Raw genomic sequence first — 7,218 nt, 5'->3', positions numbered from 1 at the left:
CATACACTATTCCCATACTAATAGTTACAAGAAAGGTAATACTGTTCATATTATAGAAATTGTTTCCTAAATTGAATTTAACTTGTAAGTCTTGATCAGCATAAGCTCATGTTAGCAGTAGTAGAATTTACATGGTTTGCATCTTTTTAAAAACCAGGTTTTTTTTCCTTTAAAAAATGTATGTAATTTGTATAAAAAACTGGTAGTTCTGGTATAGAGATTACTGAAGTCTCTAAAGGAGACTAAAAATATACCCTTGGCAGAGCTGTTAGACTGCATTCCAAGGGCAAAAGAAGAACGTCTTTGTAGGCAAGAAAATATTAACTTTACAGAAGCATGATGCACCTTCAGTGTGCTGGTGGAATCTTCCAAAAATTGAACCTGATGTGCAGAAAAAAGAAATCAACAAAACCCCACTAGAGCAGCATGCGGCATAATACAATTTCACTCTTCTTCCAACACCTTGTTCATTTGCAAGTCAATAGAGAATCTTCTAGTACTCATCTAATGTCTGCTTTTCTGATGCCATCTGATTCCTGGAGTTTTATATTTACATGAACAGGACTTCCAGGGAGGTGCCCATTATCAAATTTCAAATAACTCCTGCTGGTTGAAAATCCTCTTTGGTGAGAATTTAGTGCAGTAAGTTGTGTTTCTCCAGGCTTAGGAAAAGATCCCCACACACTGCAGGGTAAAGGGTCTGGCTCCTTAGGAGGAGCACCTTAGGCTGCACAGTTGTTGGTCAGAGCATTTCCAAGTCACTTGGAGTTAATGGAGCCCACTCTGAGTAGGGATGCCCTTGGAAGCAAGACATGACACAGGAGTATGATACAGAGAGCCTTCAGGCTGGGCAAGGGAGAACAGGGGAGCCAGCCAAGAAGAGGCATGAGGACCTTCAAAAACATTGTGTCCACCTCATAATATTTCCTCAGGCTGAAATTCCAGACTATTTCTAATTTAAGAAATTCCTCTGAATGTAGTCTAGCCAAAATCACTAGATACGATGAGCAACTTCATTTCTCCCCAGGCAGTGAAGATCTGCAATTGCCAGCCCTGAGTATTGGCCAAACAGTGCTGCCAGGGCAAAGAAAGAATGAGTAAACATCAACCAAATCCCAGTTTCTGTTTGTCTCTTTACAAATTGCGAAGACCAGAAGTAAATTAGAGCCTTTGTGTCTCTAGGGCTCATATTGGATACAGTATTTATTAAAGCAGGGAATAAGTTAATCTCTGGGACTCCTGGCCAAGCCCTGGATCATCAGGGTTCACCCACTGAACATGTGTCCTCGGCAGCTACTCACTCTGCTGGGGGTTCCCTGGGCGTATGACTAGGTCTCTGCTTTATTGGGGCCCTACGGGAATAAGTCTTCCAGCTCAGCTATTCCCATCTATGATGGTCAATAAAGCTCAGTCACACTTCTTTCATCGGTTTGAAGTACTTTCAGTTTTCTCTTTGTACTTGGAGCAACCACTCTCAGCATTCCTGGGACTTTTTCAACTAGAATCATTCTCTTGGGATTAAGGGAAACACTGGAGCTAAAGGTGGGGGATTTCCTTAGGGAATTAACTGCTTCTAGACAGGGGACCTTGTTTTTTTCTTTTATTTCCTGGTACTGGGGATTATACCCAGGAGCACTCTACCACTGTACTAACTACTCTCCAACACCTTTGGTTTTGTATTTTGAGACAGGGTCTTGCTAAATTGGCTTTGTTTATGCAATGCTCCTGTTTTAGCTTCCCAAGTAGCTGGGATTACAGGCATGTGCTACCAAACCTACTTTCCTTTTCCTTTTTTTTAAAAATAGAGTTTGAAAAAAATACTATTCAAAATAATTTAGCTCCATTGTCAAAGGTGAGAAAGAAGAAAATCTTGGCCTGAAATAATTCATTTTCTTGAAAAAGTAGAACCTTACACAATGAAATGGTAATGGAAATAGAATAGGGATGTTCAAAGATGCCTAAAGATCAGACGGCACTTGAGGGCTAAATAAATTTATGGAACCTTATAACATGGCCTATATTTTTTTTTCTTAACCACTGTTAAGAAAATCACATGACAAAAAAAAGCACTTGGTAAATATTTGTTGGATGAATGAATGAATAAATAAATGAACTTTTGTTTTGTAGTAACATCTCTTTCTCTAGAACCTTCTTATCCAGAGCCTACATTTATTTATGCAAAAATTCTTATTTAATGCCTACTTTATGTTACTTACTGTCCTGGGTCATGGGTGTGGAAAAATGAATAAACTTGAAACATTCCCCTAAAGAGATCATGGTTCACTATTTGCAATGCTCAGATCTAAAGAGCAAGGCTATTTGTCTGTACCCTTCATTCATTTCTGATACATTTTTAGAAACCTTTTTATTTAAATTTAAAATGTATGACATTTCTCCTATCAGTGACCCATTTCTACAAAATCTTTATAAGCCTTGAATATTGAGAAACCTGAGTATTTGCGTGAACCTGCCAAATTAGATTGCTACTCCCTTTCTTTCTCCTTCCTTCCACATTGACCTTTTCAGACATGAATTGTGCATTAGATCTGTGGGGGTGGGGGAAGTAATTCTTGACTGTGATGATCATGATGAGACTGAATCATTTTTGGACCTCAGTTTTAAAAGCCCAGTGATCTTATACTAGATTTTTATTGCTGATTAACAAATTACCACAAATATAGTGACTTAAGACAATGCAAATTTATTATCTTCCAGCCCTGGAGGTCAGAAGTTTGGAATAGATCTAAGATCAGGGGGAGTCAGGCTGTGTTCCTTTTAAGAATGAAACTCTAGGGTGGAATCCGCTCCTTGCATTTTCCCACTTCTGGAGGCTGCTCTTATTTCTTCAGTGGTGTCTTCTTGCATCTTCAAAGCCAGCAAAGGCCAGTCAAGTCTTTCTCTCTCTGTGTCACTTTGTTTCCATTATTGCATCTCCTTCTCAGACTCTTACATGTTTGTCTTCCTCTTTGATTGGTAGGACTGTTGTGATTACATTAGACCCACCTGGCCGATCCAGGATAATCCCCTCACCTCAAGACCCTTGATTTAATCACATCTTCAAAAATCTCTTTTGCCATGTGAAATAATACACACAAAGATTCCAGTGAATCGGGTGTGAGACTTATTTGGTGATAGTCAGGAGGAGGTCATTATTTTGTTTATCATAGATCCAACTGGGCTCTTAGAGATAGGATTCTTACATTTCTTTCTGGTTGAAAGGTAAACTACAACTACTACATTCTGACTCTCTTTTTCTCTAAATTTTGGTCTAAATGATTGATTGATCTCCCCTGCCTTATGTAATACTTTTATGGAAAAGTAATTTACACTGTACACCAGAATGAATTCTTTATGTATACAAATGGGCAGTTAATACACATTTTGGGGATTTAAAAATAAACTTGGCTTTACAAAATGTCACCTTAAATTTGGGAATTTTTACTATTAGTTTCACACAAGTGGATGACTTTATTAATGCTGTGTGAGTGAGCTGTTTTATATGCTGTAATATTTGTCCTCAAAAATTTTTCTAATAATTTTTTTTTGATATCAGGAATTGAACCCAGAGATACTTAATCATTGAGCCACATCCCTAGCCTTTAAAAAAATATTTTATTTAGAGACAGGTTCTTGCTAAGTTGCTTAGAGCTTTGTTAAATTGCTGTGTCTGGATATGAACTTGTGATCCTCCCGCCTCAGCCTCCCAAGCTGCTGGGATTACAGGTTTGATTACTGGCTATCCTCAAATTTTTATGCTACCTCTTCTGTTAATTTTTTTTCCAGAGAAGATAGAGCAACATTTTACCACCTTTTTTTTTTGATGTAGGTTATAATCATTGAGCTGATCTAATTACCATTATTTTATTGAGGTTAGTTTTAAACCAGAATGGTTTATAAGATATAGCAAATCAATAACATACATTTAATATGTCAGTCTTGCGAGTCCCTAGGAATGAAATGGCACCTCTGTCCTTGAGGAATCCAGTGTTTACAAGGAGGAAGAGGACATGCACAGAAGAGATAATTAGCAACTGTGGGGGCAGCACTCCTGGTGGGAAATTAAATAATGGGTATTCAAATCTTATTAGTAAATGGCATTTCAGACCTTAAACATTCAAGCAAAGATATTTCCTTGAGAATTGGAGGTAAATGTCACTTGCTTAAGTTCATATTTGGAACAAAGGAGGTTAACAATTATGATACATGTTGAAGTAAAATTTCTAAATTAAAAAATCTTTAAACTTACTTAATGTATTTCTTCTTGATGCCATATTAGGGAATATTTTGGCATTAATGAATAGGAAACAATATACGGAGCATTAAAATGGGCATTTCAGATGTTAGAAAATAAGCAATTAAAATATATATTTTCATTTGTTGAGATTTTTGCTTATAAGATACATTGAGTGACTATAACTAGGGATTGTGAACATATTTCTGTAATGGAAGGAAAAGGACAAGATAGTTCTTGTTCTTGATGCATAATGATGATGAGTAGATCCACAACAATTATGGTATAGAAATAGTATGCTGTTAAATCTCAGAGATACATACAGTTACTTATAGTTATGTGGAGATACTTACATTAGGGCTGAGTCATTGAGAAAGTTCAGAATAGGAGACTAAGACTGATTCTTTAATGACTTCCAGATAATGTCATTTTAAGGCAAATTCTTTTTTAAACATATATCATAATCATTGACCCCTTTGATGGAGTTGATTTGGTCCTCAAGTACAGTTGTTCAGTAAACAATATTGATAGATTGGTGACAAGGTCGGATGTTGCTGTTGCTGGCCCATCCTAGGTTGACTTCGATCCTAGCTGTGGGAAGAATCAAGTCAGTTGATGGACACAGAATTGCTATTTTCTCAGCTCAAAAGATGAAACATTTGCCCTCTGAGGTCAGAATGGAGTTTGGGTCACGCTAAATACAGTTATAATGACTGGAGCTAGGGCAGGAACCAAGACCTTTGAGGATCACTTCCCAGGGCAGTGAGATCTGCGGCCAAACCACATTTTATTCCATTCTAAAGCATGGTTGGTGGGTTTAGGTAGACAATAAAATTCAATAAGATTAATTTTGATATTCAGCTCTTAAAATTGTATCTATGTGACACCAAATTACCTCGTTTCTCTTTTTCTTGTTTGGATTTGTTATTTTGGATACATAAAGTTTTAGTAGTCAAACTCATGTGTAAAATCAGCTAACAAGTACTGAAAAGGACTTTTAAAAAATTTAGATGAACCTTTCATTTTTAGAAATGGAAATTATTGTGATGGACTGAAGGACAATGAGCTAGCATCCTGTAGCTGTAAGAGCTGCTGAAGCCCTGTGGTGACATATCAATGCAGGTGGAGTGATGGGCTAGCATAAATAGGTCAACAACAGTTATATTGGAGGTAGAGTTTTTTAAGGTATTTAATTTTCTTCCCTACCTCCTCTTTTTTTTTTTTTGGTAAAATATGGATAATATCATTGCATATTTTTAAATGATATCCATGTATGTAAAGTTTCTCTTGCTTAATAAGTACTCAGGAAACAGAGTAGGATGTATGTTCACCAGAGATGTGACTGTGGTTTCTCTTTGTTTCCCTTTAGGTTGAATAATCAAGAAATGTTGCCAAAACAGACGACTCGGCTGCAAACACAAGAGCACACGCTGGAACTGGCTTAGGAAATGCCAGCCAGCTGGCTGCTCTCGAAAAAGTCTTAGGAAAAGAGCCTTCTTCATCTATAAATGAGAAATTGAATCTCCAGGCTTAACTGGCTCAGTTTTATCTTTGTTTGTTTGTTTGTTTGCTTGAACTATGCTTTTCTGAATAACTGTGACAACATAGAGAGGGTTGATGAAGAAAGCCAGGGGTGACCTTTTACAAAACAGCATAAAGACCATTTCTAGGGAAGATGATGTGGCCTCAGACTGTACAGTTGATAAGCAGCACAAGGACAACCTCGGCTTATCTTATCAGGTGTGTGGGGATGGGATAGGGTGAATACATTATTTATATTTATATATATATGACTATTTGTATATACAATATATATGCATGCATAAACAATCAGCATTTATTTCCTCCTTCTTTTATACTCTCTCCAGTATCACAGGGCTGGAAGCCTGAGAAGCTCATTTCCCAACTCCTTTACTTTCAGTATTCTGGGTATAATTTACAACTGTCCATAACATGTGTACATGTGAGATTCCAAAGGCAGAACAGAAGTTCAGTGAACACATATATTTAAAAAATAGGAATCCCTTGGAAATACCCCAAATTAATTTCTTTATTGATTTTGTAAATTTGGAATTGCAAAGAGAGTCCCCTCCACCAACTAATGAATGCCTGTTTGTCTAGCATTTGTTACAATGATTAACTCTTATTAGATAAACAGGCAAATGGATTCTCTCTCCTCCTTTGACTTACTTTTTAAATGTGACATTGTTTGAGAGAATGAGTACAGTAATTCAAAACAGATGACAAGGTTGTCACCTTTGAGTGGCACAAATTTAGTAGCAACAGCAGGGTGTCTTATTACAATTTCTTTGCAGCATGAAAACCAAAAGCTACTCCTCTGTACCTTCATGATGAAATCACATTGAGAGTCAGCATTTAAGAAGGAGATTGGGCAGGGCAGGTGAGAGTGAGGGCAGCCTAATTTTCATCAGATGAAACAGCGCTAGGTTTGCAAAAAAGTAATTGTATTACTGAACAATGTGATGATTCTCCCACATGAATAGTTCACTTCCAAGAAGTATTCAATCAGGCAAGCTATCAACAAGCTCTGCCCTTTGATAAACACATCCACTTTAATAGCAGTTCCTGAGATGACAGGTTTGGAATTGTGGCACCCAATCTCTGTAGCCTGAAAACATGAAATAACTTCTCAGTCAGCCTCTTGAAAACCATTAAATTATACAGGATGTTACTAAATGATTAATCTCCCTCTTGTTCCTAAAAATGATGTAAGGGGGCTAGCTACATAGTGCAATAGGAAAATACTGCTTCTTGGCCTCATATAAAATGAGGAATTGCCCAAGATGAACTCTGAGGTACCTTCCATATCACATCATTTGTGATAAAATTTTAAAACTTAATTACAATAAGCCATGTTAGGATGAAACTTAATAATAAGCCTCTATATGGGGTTTCGATAGACCTTGATTCACCCTAAAATTTAACTGATATTTGGACTGCAGTGATTCTGGAAAAAAATTTATATA

The sequence above is a fragment of the Callospermophilus lateralis genome, chromosome 12, assembly GCF_048772815.1.
Source record: "Callospermophilus lateralis isolate mCalLat2 chromosome 12, mCalLat2.hap1, whole genome shotgun sequence".
Lineage (NCBI taxonomy): Eukaryota > Metazoa > Chordata > Mammalia > Rodentia > Sciuridae > Callospermophilus > Callospermophilus lateralis.
This window is presented reverse-complemented; position numbering follows the sequence as displayed.